Source organism: Setaria viridis, chromosome 7 (genome assembly GCF_005286985.2).
Source record: "Setaria viridis chromosome 7, Setaria_viridis_v4.0, whole genome shotgun sequence".
In the NCBI taxonomy this organism is placed as follows: Eukaryota; Viridiplantae; Streptophyta; class Magnoliopsida; order Poales; family Poaceae; genus Setaria; species Setaria viridis.
In genome coordinates this window covers 8,311,446-8,325,037 of record NC_048269.2, presented here as the reverse complement: position 1 = coordinate 8,325,037, position 13,592 = coordinate 8,311,446, and the positions used below count along the sequence as shown (strand labels likewise).

General features: G+C 41.2%; 1 non-coding gene across 1 annotated transcript in view; it reads right to left on the bottom strand.

The window, feature by feature from the left end:
- The window catches only part of LOC117865391 (uncharacterized), a 40,725-nt gene extending 31,034 nt beyond the window's left edge, over positions 1-9,691 (bottom strand). The window contains exon 1 of the transcript XR_011898849.1: positions 9,355-9,691. This is a non-coding gene — a transcript (uncharacterized protein). The remainder of the gene's footprint in view (positions 1-9,354) is intronic.
- Between the last annotated feature and the right edge of the window lie 3,901 nt (positions 9,692-13,592).

Genomic DNA, 13,592 nt, shown 5'->3' with positions numbered 1-13,592 from the left:
CAGAGCCCCGCCGTCGTCGGAACTCCGCCGGGACCCCACCGCCGAAGTCGCCTTCCGTCCCCAAGCCATTCCTCTGCCACTGAGCTTGCTCCACCGCCCTAACCGCCACCAATCGACCCTAGGTGAGCCCGTGCTCCTCCCCGGTAACTTGTTGCCATGGCTCGAGCCTCACATCGCCAGAATCAGGCGAAGATCGCCGCCGGGTGCCGCGTGGACCTCTCTGTGTCTGTTACCTTTTTTTCAGGGGTCTTAGCGCAAGAACTAGGGACCCCTGCGCATTTAAACCTTAGACACGAGGGTTCGTTTGTAAGTTGTTTTCGGTTTATTGTTTTAAATCGGCAAAAAATAGGATAAAATTTGTAAATGCACCATAAATCGTAGAAAAATCAAAAAAATGCTAAACCACTTTTGTTGAACTCAGTGAACTGTCTAGTTTCATACAAAAATAGTCTTGCCCATGTTACTGTTGGAAATAATACCCTATGGTTTTATTTCTTTCTTAGGCCTTTTAAATCATAGTAAATCGAAGAAAATTGCTAAAAAGGTAAATCCAAATCTGTGGTGTATGTTTCAGTGAGTAGAAGCTCAGAAAAATACATAGGGCTCCTGAGTAGAACTTTAAATCACATTTTTAACCTTATATTTAAAATCTAGTGTTAAATCTTTCTTTTTGCATACGTTTTAATCCAGAGCTGAGAAAAATGTAAAACCACTCGGAGTAGCTTAGTTTGGAAGTGTACTTTGTAGAAAAAATATGGAATATGGTTAGAAACAGAAAGAAACCCACCTTCCTTTATAGAGCAAGATAAATAGGAGAAAAATATGGGAAATAGATGTCCTTCTCTAAAAATCATGAAAAATTCACCAAAGTCTCTGTAACACTCCTTCAATCTACTATTAAAGTTTCACCCTTAGAATCACTTTAGGTTTGGAGATAAAAATAGTTTAAAACCTTGTTTAGGTGAATGTGGCCAAAATGCAACTTTTGTTCCAGCATGAGTCATGTCTTGCATCCTTCAAACAAAGCATGGAAAATCTGAACTCTTTGCATGTGCATATCGTGTAGAAGGTAATATCACCGACGGAACCTATGAGCTCCACCCTACGCTGGAAGAGGAACCCGCCGCAGAGCTACATCACGCGGAAGTTGAGCCCGAGCTAGATGAAGACCCCGAAAACCCGCTAACTTTTCCTTAAGGCAAGCCCTGGAGCATATCCCGATTTTCTAAACTTCTGTAATGAATTATGTTGATTATGATTGTGCATTTAAGTTACTAGGCGTTGTCTAAAACCTTAGATGCATGAATCTTTTTTATCTGAACACTAGCATGATAAGTCGTGTAGATGCAATGCTTAATAGGACACGGTAAAAGTCGAGTGATTTCCTATTACTCGCGAGGTATAGGAGTTGTTGTTTACTTATGTTACAACCATAAGGATGACGGACGGGACCGTGAATGGTTCCGATGTGGTGGTTTGCCCCATCTATCTAGTAATGAACTTACTCAGGTCGAAACGTGTCGGCGTTCGTGATCAAGTGTTTGAAAGTACTAATCTCATGCCTAGTATGGAATAGGGAAGCCTAGTACCTAATTGAACTGGGGTGTGGCTTATACTCCTATTGTCCTTGGAACGTCATTCCCATGGTGCATCATGTGGGTGCAAGTGCGGTCACAGTGCGGCAAGAGGCCGGGACTATGGAGCATTGCATGCCAAAGGAAGTTTGGACCTAACACGTGCCTAAGGGATCAATGGGGATGGCTGACAAATGAAGCGACCCTTCATGGTACGCGGATGTCGTGAGATTAGGTTCGCCATGCATGGTTAATAAATTCGAATCGATTCATCTGCCTCTCACAGTTTGGGACTACTTGATCGCTATTCTGCACTGAGTAAAGATGGAATGTGATGATATTAATCTTGATGCTTGATCTTTAATTTTTTGAAACAATGCTTGCTTAGTATAAGTTGCTAATCTAGACTGGTTAATGAACTTAACTTGAGCTAAAAAATTGAAACTAAGGACCAACTTTTGGCTCTTTTGGCAAAACAAACTCATAGCCAAAAAGTCTTGCATGTCTAGAAGTTGGTGAAATAGTTATCACCTGTCGGGTTAGTCTTGCTGAGTATTAGTTGCTCAGCCTTGCTTGTGGCATAAATTTTCAGGTAATGTCGATAGTTTGGTTGCTAGCACCACTTGGCCTACCCAGCTCCCTCTAGGCTCGACAGTCAAGTGGGATCCCTCCTCGGACGATGAGGGCAGGGGTCATTGATGTCATGATCGGCTTCATCATGATATTGTGTATTGACGTTTAGCTTCCGTTGTTTTACATCTTCGTTGTTTACAACCTTGCAAACTTGTTTAAATTTTCGAAAACTCTGAGGCAATAAATTGTTGAACTATGTTAATGTGATGGAAACATTGTAATATCTGTACCCACTCACCTTCGTGTGAGCAATGCTTCTCGATCCTGAGTAAGTGGTTTATCGGATGAAATCTGACGGACGACCAAGTTGGCTTGGATTTAGGCGACTTAAGTGCATTTTAGTCGGGTTAATTTGGACGATTCCACCATAGAGAACGAACAGGGGGTGTTGGGGTCATGCTCCAACCCTAAGGCGTGTCCCTAATGGATCCAACTTGATACATGGCCCATCGGGCTAAAATAAGGCGATGCAACACCTTTTGACAGAAAACCTCTTGGTAGTAATTCGGTCGTTATAGCCGCATCAGAAATGATATGGATATGATTCTAGATCCATATGAAAGTAGACTTCATAAGGATTCTAAATAGTACTTGAACGCCCAAAACGGAGTCCGAATGAGGTCGTGCCCTCCATTGCAAGTTGGCACAAAGCTGCAGTCCAAATCCATCCCCAAAATGTGTTGGATTGGATCTCTTTCTTTCCTTGGGCCAAAAGTGACGTGGTGGCCTGGTGGAGAACGTTGGGAATAGTTGGAATTGACCCCCAATCAACTTCTTTGGTCCTCCATGCCTTCCATGTATGTTTAACATTCTTTTTGATCCACTTATGTATTTCTGAAAATGATAATGAACACACATCATGGTGCAGCATCAACTCATCAAATGTATCAAGTACAATCTTGATAAATAATTGGTTCACCTTTGAATCAAAGTCTGCCAATGTGATTGTATCTGAGTAGGTGATGTTCTCATCATTCTCCCCTTATTGGCTACAAGTTGTCCTCGACTTGCTCCAATGGCATTCAAAGGTGTTTGCTTTGATGTTGGAGCATGGAGCGACGACGATGCTGCACGGCCACAACCAGCAATGCTCCCCTTCTTCGGGCTTACCCTGTTGCATATGGGAAAAACTAGGAAAACTTTGCAAGATATTATTAGTGTTACTACAACCCCCTATTTGATCATGGTATTGTGACCCGAAAGGATATTTTGGATTAGAGCAAATATAAACTTTATGCACCAAATATTCTCCTTTGCTATCATATTTGCCAATTGCATGAAATGAATAATGATTAAAACATGGCAAACCAGAATCAAATTTAAGTTTTTCTTGTAGACAATTTAGATTACACAGAATATCAAATTCAATATAACCCAAAGTATTTAAAGTGGACAGCAAATTCAGTTCATCTTGTGCACAAGTAATAGGATGAAAAACCTTTTCTTTAACACATTTGAATGGTTCCAAACCAAAAGTATCACACTTATTCACTACTTGTGGCATAGGATTAAGAGAATCATCAACACACAAGTCCTCTTTATCACAAGGAACAACAAGTAAATTATTTTGTGACAAAGGAAAACCAGCAGTGGGTTCCACTATTTGTTGCATTTCATTAACATGCAGAGTGGACAAATTTTGGACATAATAGGTCACATCATTCTTGCAAGTATTCACAGATAATAGAGTCTCCCTTTCAGCATTGAAAGCAAGACAAAACAATTGACCAATATGGCTATAAGAATTGCTAATTAACAAGGTTCGAATTTCAGAATTGAGCCCTCTCATGAACCTACTCATAACATCTTCCATGCATTCATCTAATCCACCATACATGATACAAATTTTAAAATCCTGAAAGTATTCTTTCACAGTCCTACTACCTTGCTTCAAGTTGTCTACTTTTGCAAGCAAATAATCAGCATAATATGCCGAAATGAATGCAACTCTAAAAAGAAATTTGAAGTCTTCCCAATATTCTAGAATTTTCTTGTGCCTACAAATGCATTTCCATTCTAGCAAAGCATATTCAATCAAAAGATTAGAGGCAATATAAACCTTTCGTTTCTTAGATAGGTCATGCTCATCAAATTCATTATCTACTTTTAGCTCCCAATCAATGTAAGCTTTAGGATCAAACTTACCATCATATAACGGCAAGTGTTGAATAATATCCTGAATATGAGGGTCTAGTTTCATCAGCTCAAAAATCTCCGTATCACCTGTCATGGTTAGTAGGAAACAAGAAACACAAAAATAATATGTATCCTCCTATTAACTATTAGGATGTGTTGGTTGTAATTCTCTCAAACTCAAATTATTTCAAACAAGCCCTTACAAGTCCTTACCAAGCCAAACAGGAGGTGACAGTAACCAACAAGTCTACAACCGTGGAGCGAAGTGTATTGGTGCCACGGTAACAAAAATCTGTCAAGCTGTAGTCGAATATGTAGAGCTGTAGGTGGGCTTAAGCAAGGAAATATACTAGCACCACGTTAGTCACAAAAGCAAGTTGAGTAATCGTTCAATAGCGATACTGTGTTGGTCCTAGGCTAAACCATGCTAGATACATGAGCCTAGGTACAAATGTAGTCACTAAAAAGGAGCAACAAGCACAGCACGAAGGAAACAACAGATTCAGCCCCTTCTTTCTTCTCCTTCTCTTATCTTTTTTTCTTTTTTCCCTTCTTTTTCTTTCTTTTGTTTTTTTTAAGAGGCCTAAATCTTTTATTTGATCGTATGACAACCCAAACAATAAGGCTATCGCACACAACCCCTTCGAATTCAGATTTAACAACACTTGTTAATATAGCAGATGCGGAAATCTCTAAGAAGATTGTGGAGCGCTCAGATAAAATTTTGCTGCAAGGTCAGATCCGTTGGAAAGAAGAAAAATTCAAGTTTCCAAATTGTATTCAAACTCCCAAATTGGACATCATATGGATCCATGGTGACAGAAATGCAGCAACGATGTATATGGTGATGGTGAATCTCGTGATGACCAAAATGTGATAGAACTCAAAACTCTAAAGGAATAGACACTAAGACTAGCAACTCGACACAACCGATGCAATCAAAACTCAACAAGTCCTACTAAGTAGCACTAGTAAAAGGCTAAAAGGGTCTTTAGGATTAGGGAAAACTAATCTACTAATTTTTTGTGGGCTTTTTCTAAACTATAGGAAATTAAAAATAGCAAAGAACTAGAAGTATCTCACCGATAAACCTTGCTCTGATTACCAACTAATATAAATCCGCTATGGTTGATTCTCGATCCTTCGATGAGAGAAAGATAACTCGATTTGGGGATGGAGACAACATTCACGGCGCGACTACAACCATCCAAGGATGCCGGGCCTTAGCAACCGATACACCACCTCCAATGTTCGTCGTGATCTTGTGGAGCACGATCAACCAAACCACTAGGATAACTCCTGCAAGCAATTGAGCAACAAGCAAGAACAAGTAGAACAAGCAACTCAATTGCAAATATGGAGATGAAAACCAATCTGAACTCACAAAGTTGGGGTTCTGAATCGAGAAAAACGGATGGTCTAGTCGACACACGCATATATAAGGAAGTAGCAATGGCTAAACTTTTAACAAAACAAAACCCAATCTGTTTGTGGCAGCTCTAATCCTTATTAATACCTAGGAGAATGACCAGGGGGTGTTGGGGTCATACTCCAACCCTAGGACGTGTTCCTAATGGACCCAACTTGATACATGGCCCATCGGGCCAAAATAAGGCGACGCAACACCTTTTGATAGAAAATCTCTCGGTAGTAATTCGGTCATTTGTGGCCACATCAGAAACGATATAGATATGATTCCATATCCATATGAAATTAGACTTCATAAGGATTCCAAAGAGTATATGAACGCCCAAAACGGAGTTCGGATGAGGTTGTGATGGCTGTTGCAAGTTGGTACAGAGCCGCAGCCCGAATCCGGCACCAAAACATGTTGGATTGGATCTCTTTCTTTCCTTGGACCAAAAGTAACGTGGTGACCTAGTGGAGAACGTTGGGAATAGTTGGACTTGACACCAATCAACTTCTTTGGTCCTCCATGCCTTCCATGTGTGTTTAACACTCTTTTTGATCCACTTATGTATTTCTGAAAATGACAATGAACACACATCATGGTGCAGTATCAATTCATCAAATGTATCGAATACAATCTTGATAGATAATTGGTTCACCTTTGAATCAAAGTTTGCCATGTGCACTGAGACTGAGCTCGCCGCTACAATTCCATATCAGTTCAATTCCTCTCGCCCAAACCTTCACCACAATCCCAGGAGCCTCCCAGCACACCCAAATGGACCCAAGCCACTGGCGAGGTTGACGTCGATGATGAACTCCGTCACCGAGACGCCACAGTCGCACCCACGGTGATTACCCGTTGGATTATCTGTAACCGTTGGTCAGTGCCCACTTTATTTGGGTACGGGTAATTTGGGGATGAGTAACTTAGAGCAACTCCAAGAGTATCTAAAAAATTCTTCCCCAAAACTATGTATTAGAGGTTTCCTAAAAAAAATTTCCCCCAAAAACATATCAGTTCACGGTAGGTCGCTAATAAATAGCTCCTAATATTTCAAACATATGTCATGTCATCATACTGGGCCCATCGGAAGGGACGCGCGGGCGTACGGGAATCAGGATTGGGGGAGGAACGCTAACGCTAAAATATACGCGGTGGCAGGCTGTTTTTTAGCGTCGCTAAAAAATTGGGGAAGGTTTAGGTGGATTGTTTGAGTTTATTTTTTCTCTCTTTTTTTCCTAAAAAAGTATTGGGAGTAAGATTAGCAGCCTCTTGAAGTTACTCATGGGTTCCCTCGGGCCGAATTCAGCAAGAAACCAATATGACACATCTTAATGAGCATTTCAGGAATTTTAGTAATCGAAACGACACTGATCTAGATTTACCACAGGCATTAAAACACATGCCATCAATCCATAAACACTCTAAAATACAGGACCAATGAAAAACAGTAGGTTGGACCATACTGCAATGCTGCATATAGCATGTGTTGCTAGAGCTTGTTGAGCACGAGGATCCAATGATATCATCTGGAGACAATAGTCACATTAGGAGACAATCGGCACATTCAATATTATGTTCCTGAACTGTCATGAAAGGCATTTGATGCCCTACAAGAAAACCAGTTAAACATTAGGGATTAAATACCATAACCAAATATCATGGTCCCCATGATACCATAAGTTTGCCAAACTCCCCTCAATTTTAGGGGTTAAATAACATAACCAGACCACAATATAATTCATGCTCCCCTACATACATACTTGGTTCCAAACTGATTCCCTCTGTGCAATCCCCAGATGGATCCCAATAAAGATGAGTATTATGTTCTCATTTGGTTCCAAACTGATTCCCTCTGTGCAATCCCCAGATGGATCCCAATAAAGATGAGTATTATGTTCTCATTTCTGTTTGAATTGACATCTGTTTTATTTCATTAATATCCCCAAGTAAGGCACTAGTGTCATATTCTATGAATCTTCATTGTTCAACTCTTAGATGAAAAGATGAAAAAACAAAAAAAAAATTCTGACCCTCCATCTCTTGGATAAATAGAGAGGGAGGGCAGAGTCCTTTGGTGTCCCTTTGAGTGCCCACGATCACTTCTGAAAGAATCAACTATCTTTGCATGCGCGCAACTGTCTTATTTAGTACTGTTTCTGATTTCCTAATTTATTAGTGCAAAAAAATCATTGTTACACAAGTATTCACCCTTGCTTGCTCTGGTAAGTGGTGCTACAGGTGGAATAAAAGCTGCTCAAGAAGAAGCTGTAGCCATGGTAGGGCTTGTTTGTTTCAGTGCGGAGTCAAACCAAACAAGCCCTAAGTTTAACCATCACATGGGGTGTGAAAAGTCCAAGGGATTAACCGAACAAGCCTAAGTTTAACCATCACGTGGGGCATGAAAAGACCATTTTGTTCCTTATCATGTTTTTGGAAGAAATAAAATGAAAGGCTATTAGGTGAGACTCATGTGTTGCATGGGAAGAATAACATCACAGTGACACCACCTCAATTTATTTTCTTTATGAACTGAGGATAAATCATCCGATGTGAGTTAATGGAACATGTTAAGATACATTAAAGGAATTTCCCTTTCGTATGGATTAAAAATTCAAAGGACAATTCACCCACTAACATCTTGGCTGTTATGAAAACAAGAAGTGATATATCTATTCATTCAAATTTCTCTCAGAGCAAACATGTTCATACTCTTGCCAATCACATGCACAAACAAGAGAGGAATATCTGGCACTAGATTATCTGATCTAGCCTGGGTACATTGAGGTCATGTGGTATAATATCAAGGTTGTTCTCCCTTCTTTTTCTACCATATGAAATCCACAGACTTGATACTCAATCATGTCATGCAACATAATCGGCAACCAAAGAATTCAAGGACTTGACATCAATTTGTATGTGTAGTAGAAACAGCCAGTTGCCTGTTTAGGGTTAACAAGAATATTAGGTCAGGCTAATTGTATAGCTTTTGACTCAACTTCCACAACCATGTATCTTTTTTTTCTTTCTAGATGCTATTTTCTTAGTGTGAATTGCAAAAGCCTAGAAAAATCAGGCCATTTTCAGTTGTTTTTGGAAAACCAAAAGAAACCTTAATCATTGTAACACTCAATAATGAAATCCTTTCTACACTGATCATTCAATCTCATTCTTTTGCTTGGACCGATAAAAAAGAGGAGCCCAATAATCTGTTCTCGCAATATTTAAGAGCTATCCAGCAAAATTTGGTTAGAAATTGTGCCTTCTATTTGATCACATCACATGGTGACGTAACAATACAGTTACAGCAACCTATCAAGAAATAACAGTAGAAATATAGCTCCCGTCAAAAAAAAAACAGTAGAAAAATCGGTCTAATGTCTGATATAGAGCACTCTTGAAATGTAGTGGCAAATTAATCACTTCTCCAAAATCTTCACTTATTCTTCATAGTAATACATTTAAATTTCATTGGAACAGTACGCAAATAAATTTGATATATTGACAGCGCACGCTCTCTTGAGGCATTGGATCAAACACTTCAAGAGTATGCGGACAAAAAAAAAAAAAAACCATAGTAGGAACAAAGAAGCTCACCAGAGGCTACTGCGCAGTGGCAGCGGCACCCTCCGCCGCAGGAGATGACAAGCGGCGGCCTGGGCGCGCGTCGCTCCTCCTCCGCCTGCCTCCGCGCGTTATACATCTCCTCGGTCTCGACGACGACGAGGCGCTTGACCTGGGTGAGCATTCTGAGGAGCGACGGCGTGGTACGGTGCTCGACGGTGCGGTGGCAGCGGCGGAGGCGCATGGCCTCGAGCGTGCGGCGGTGGAGGCGCCGAGTCCCGGGGAGCCCCCGCACCAGAGTGATGTACAGCCGCGGGCTCCACGCCACCGGCACCCGCGATTTCAACGCGTTGAACGCGCTCCCGCTCATCTCCGATCCCCTTCCGGCGATCTCTTTTGACTCGTTGTGTTCTGTGGAGCAGTGGAAGCTGCGGCGGCCGGGACTGTAGGCGACGATTGCCGGCGGCGTGCGAAATGAGACGGTTGGGCCGGTAGCTTGAAGTTAATTTTCAGATGGGCCAAGAGAACGCCGAGATAATGGTTTGATCTGTAATCTGTTTGGGCCTGCGGCGACATGTCGCTTGACCCACACACATTTTTGGCATGGACCAAGGAATGAATGACAGAATGAGGGCCTGATTGGTTGGGCACCAAAATATGCTAAATCAAAATCAGCCCAATAATTTTGGCAGTTGTGTTTTGGCATAAACTAATTGGGAGCCAAAATTTTGACCGCCACATTTTGGCACTCAAACAAGTGCCATTCTAAAACTTTTGCCCAGATTTTGGCAGGAAAATTTTGGCATAACTATGTTTTGGCATGCCCCAATTTTGATAGGGCACATTCTGGTGCCCAACCAATCAGGCCATGAGTCTTGTCTCACACACGGTCCTTGCTCCTTACCGTCAATTGTTTGTGATGGGCTCTCCTTTATACTACGGTCTAAGAGCATCCATATCTCGGAGCCTGTTAGTAAACTTGAACACGGGCAATCACGCGTGCAACTAGATGATTGATATGATGGAGCATCCATATCTCATTGAGTCTGTTGATGATCGATAGAAGGCGCAAAATTACGATGGGTGGAAGGTGAGGGTTAATGTTGGTTGATTCAAGGAAAAGTAGGGATCTTTCTAAAAAATGACACGATGAACGAAAGAACTTTAATATTATAATAGGTAGAGATAGAGATTTAGTGAGAAGTCAAAACCCCACTCAAAATGTCTCCAAGTTTTCAAATCTCTAAGGTCAGTTTAGATTAGGAATTTTCAGGATTTAGTTATGTTTGCATTGAATCCTAGGGTTTTGGATTTCAAAACACCATTTTTCCAAACAGGTCCAGTGAAATTAAAATTTTAAACCATTAAAGAAAAAATATCCTAGGATCTATTTCTTAGACGCGCGACCGTGCAAATTTAAGACAAACACAACTTTGATTTGCAGATTCTATGGAGCCTAATTGGCTATACTCAAGTTTAAACTTAACTCGTGTTTGGGATTACATTTATTTTCCATTTCTCAGCTTCCCTTTCACCATGTTTGGACACCTAGACGTGTGATTGATTGCTGGTCCTCAGATTAGGTCCTATTTGTTTGAGATTATAATCTACCTAAATTATATAAGCTGGGTACTAAGTAATATAGTAAAAGATCACTTTGGGACCACAAATAATTTAAAATAAGCTAGTCTTAGATAGCTTATTTCAGATTATTTGTGATCCCAATAATGATCCCATGATAATCTTTTACTCTGATACCATTGGACTATAATCCAACTTATATAATCTACGAGGGAAACGAATATGCCCTTAGTCAGGTTTGAACTTAACCTGCTAGGCCAGCCCAACCATGTTTTTGTGCAACGCAATTGTGTTTTGATTGGTTAACTTGTCTCGATATGGTTACCTCCTCTTTATTTCCCTTTTATAAATGATGTTGTCTCCACAAGAAAAGGGATGACTTTGGCTAAGAATGCATTTCCGATGGAAACTTCAAGGGCCACTTCCTAAACTCTCCGACTAAGCACTATAGGGATTTGGGGCGTTACAATTTACTACCAGTGAAAGTTTAAAAAGGATTTTGTGGGGCAGCTTATAATCTTTATCGTTCCAAACATAATCTGGGTTAATCATTGTTCAATGTAAACCTAGACAGTCTATCTCGATGAGCTAACTATTGTCTAGCCAGTGTTTCCACCATCCGCAAAAGTTTTACAGCAAAGAGCCTATCGAGAGCTACTTTATGAAAACAAAGGCACATATGTTGTGTAAGTATGAATCATAAAAATGTAGAAGAGATGAGAAAGAACAATGTAAACTCGGCACTAAGGTTTATTACCCTTTGGTTGAGTAGTAAATCGCTTAGAGCTAAACCTGGTATGAGTTGTAAACCTTTAGCTGAGTAGTCTCATGTAATCCTCTCTTCCCCTTTTTTCTTTGGGCTTCAAGCCTTGTACTATGTAAATATCTCTCTTTATATATACCGGTTCGCTTAAAATTAAAAAAGATTTATTACCCTGTGGTATCGATGATCACAAAGGCCACCCCTTATTTACAGCGGAGCATCCGTATATACCCTTCCAAGATAAGTTTTGGAGAGTGTCCAGATGGTGAAGACAAAGATCGAGTCGATACAAATGTTAAGTTGCTTATAGGTTGGCGGACTGCGTTATACTTCGCTGCTGTGTTAAAGATAGTTGGCCACCTACTCAATAAAGGTGTGTACACACCACGTAAACTCTCTTTTATCATAAAATTCGTATGTTGCTTTGATACTATACCTAATAATACTGTGCATTTCCATAAATTGAAATCTTAATGGACTAATATGTACTTTATTTTATATTACGCTAGGACTTAGGTGAACTACTTCCATCAGTAATTATATATAACCCACAACATGTCTCGACTATCACCAGGTCAGCAGATCAACATTTTCGAAATGATTAGACATAAAAAAATACAACTCATTAAGTACTAAATCTAAACGAGCATAAAAAAATTCTTTACCTCATCAACATTTGGCATGGGATGACTATTCTTATGTTTACGGGTTAGATAACTTCATGCTCGGTGAAAACTAATACACGAACTAAAGAACACTTTCATCACATAACACAAGTTGGATATAAGGAACATTGAGGGTTCACTGTAAAGATAATTTGTGAAATTATTCGTATGGAATTTTCAACAAATAAATTTAAGGTTAGGTTGCATGATCTATCTATATATAGATTGCAAAACACTTTCTTAAACAGCTTCAATAGACATTTGAGCTATCTAATTAATAAACAGCAAAACTGTAATATATGCTTCCGAAGATACTTGACACTATCTAGTATCTATTAAAACCCGTCCAATAGTTCTTTGCACAGCAACTATTAGTTCGTTTGAAGTCCAGGTAGTTGCATATATAGAAAGCTACTGTCCATGTTACATTGACTTAGGACCTGTTTGTTTCCACCCTCCTAAAACTTTAACTCTTAAAAAGTGACTAAAATGTGACTAAAGAGCCAAACACACCTCCTAAAAAGTGACTAAAAAAATTTAGAAGGGCCAAAACTTTTAGACCTTGAACCCCCTCCTAAAACCAACTAAAAACGCTTCTGGATCGCTCCTACCCCCGCACCCACCCGACCGCACGCCAAACCCCGCCTCCCCCGCGCGCCAGACCCGCCTCTGACCCTCAACCCCGCCGCCCCCCAAACCCGCCTCCCCCGTCCCCGCCGCCGCTAGATCCGCCAACCTCGCCGGCGCCCGTGGCCAAGAAACGTCGTCCGCGCCCTCCCCCTCCGGTCCACCGCCCCTAGTCCAACCTCCCCGGGCTGAAGACCCTGCATTCCTCATCGTCGTTCCCTGCGCTCCCCCAACTCGCAGGGTAAGTTTCTTCCCTCTCCTATTCTCGATCTACGGTTCTTCCTTCCTATTGCTGACCTAATTCATGCGCAGGTGGATTGCGCCGTCCCCTCCCCCAATTCGGCCGCGCCTGATGGACAAGTACAATTACAGAGACTTCATATCTCAAGGCCCCTCCTCCGGTGCATGTAGTTTCTGCAGATCCCCGCCTGATGCGGACGAAGACGACTTCGCCCCGTTAGTTTCCCCGGCGGCCCCCTCTCTGTCTGCTCCCCACCAGCACATGGAGCATTTGGATCTCAACTCACAAGCGGACTTCTTCTCCGATATTTAGTCCTACCAAGAGTTTCTTCAGGGTGATGACGTCGGTTTGGAGCAGGCAGTCCCTCTTCGGGCCCCTGGAGTGAGTGTGCAAG